This window comes from Triticum aestivum, chromosome 6A (assembly GCF_018294505.1).
Source record: "Triticum aestivum cultivar Chinese Spring chromosome 6A, IWGSC CS RefSeq v2.1, whole genome shotgun sequence".
Classification (NCBI taxonomy): domain Eukaryota; kingdom Viridiplantae; phylum Streptophyta; class Magnoliopsida; order Poales; family Poaceae; genus Triticum; species Triticum aestivum.
The window spans coordinates 99464541-99466588 of NC_057809.1; positions in this window are offsets into that span (position 1 = coordinate 99464541).

Genomic DNA, 2048 nt, shown 5'->3' on the forward strand with positions numbered 1-2048 from the left:
TCATGCTTGCATCCAATGTGTATTAATTTTAATGCATCTACATGGTTGTTGTCGCTCTCTAGTTGGTCGCTTCCCAGTCTTTTGCTAGCTTTCACTTGTACTAGGCGGGAATACTGCTTGTGCATCCAATCCCTTAAACCCCAAAGTTATTCCACATGAGTCCACTATACCTTCCTATACACGGTATCTACCTGCCGTTCCAAGTAAATTTGTATGTGCCAAACTCTAAACCTTCAAATAAATATCCTGTTTTGTATGCTCGAATAGCTCATGTATCAACTAGTGCTGTATGTATCTTCCATGTTAGGCGGGTTATTCTCAAGAGGAGTGGACTCCGCTCCTCATTCACGAGAAAATGGCTGGTCACTGGGATGCCCAGTCCCATGCTTTATGCAAACTAAATCAAAATTAATTGCAAACAAAACTCCCCCTGGGACCTGATGTTTGTTGGAGGCACTCGTTGTTTCAAGCAAGCCATGGATTGATGCTTGTTGGTGGAGGGGGAGTATAAACTTTACCATTCTGTTTGGGAACCGCCTATAATGTGTGTAGAATGGAAGATATCGCCATCTCTTGGTTGTTATGTTGACAATGAAAGTATACCACTCAAAATGTTATTCACCTATGTTTCAAAACCGAGCTCTGGCACCTCTACAAATCCCTGCTTCCCTCTGCGAAGGGCCTATCTATTTACTTTTATGCTGAGTCATCATCCTCTTATTAAAGAGCACTAGCTAGAGAGCACAGTTGTCATTTGCATTCATCACTATTAATCTATATTGGGTATGACTATGATTGGATCTCTTTTACCATGAATTACAATGTCTAGTCAGTCCTTGATCTTTAAATGTGCTCTGCATTTATGTTTTGCGGTCTCAGAAAGGGCTAGCGAGATACCATCTTGTTATATCATATTATGATTGTTTTGAGAAAGTGTTGTCATCCGAGATTTATTATTATGGCTCGCTAGTTGATTATGCTATTGATATGAGTAATATGAGACCCGAGAATTATTGCAAATGTGGTTAGTTATAATCTTTGCTGAAAACTTGAATGCTGACTTGACATATTTACAACAACAAGAGCAAACAGAGTTTGTAAAAGTTTTTCTTTATCACTTTCAGTTTGTCAACTGAATTGCTTGAGGACAAGCAAAGGTTTAAGCTTGGGGGAGTTGATACGTCTCGGACGTATCTACTTTTCCAAACACTTTTGCCCTTGTTTTGGACTCTAACTTGCATGATTTGAATGGAACTAACCCGGACTGACGTTGTTTTTAGCAGAATTGCCATGATGTTGTTTTATGTGCAGAAAACAAAAGTTCTCGGAATGACCTGAAACTCCACGGAACATCTTATAAAAAATAATAAAAAGTCCTCGCCAAAGATGAAGACCAGGGGGCCCACACCCTGTCCACGAGGGTGGGGGGCACCCCCCCTAGGGCGCGCCCCCTACCTCATGGCCCCCCTGGAGACCTTCCGACGCCAACTCCAACTCTATATATTTGCTTTTGGGGAGAAAAATAGAAGAGAATAAATCATCACGTTTTACGATACGGAGCCGCCGCCAAGCCCTAAAACCTCTCGGGAGGGCTGATCTGGAGTCCGTTCGGGGCTCCGAAGAGGGGGATTCATCGCCGTCGTCATCATTAACCATCCTCCATCACCAATTTCATGATGTTCACCGCCGTGCGTGAGTAATTCCATCGTAGGCTTGCTAGACAGTGATGGGTTGGATGAGATCTATCATGTAATCGAGTTAGTTTTGTTAGGGTTTGATCCCTAGTATCCATTATGTTCTGAGATTGATGTTGCTATGACTTTGCATGCTTAATGCTTGTCACTAGGGCCCGAGTGCCATGATTTCAGATCTGAACCTATTATGTTTTCATGAATATATGTGTGTTCTTGATCCTATCTTGCAAGAATATAGTCACCTACTATGTGTTATGATCCGGCAACCCCGAAGTGACAATAATCGGGACCACTCCCGGTGATGACCATAGTTTGAGGAGTTCATGTATTCACTATGTGCTAATGCTTTGTTCC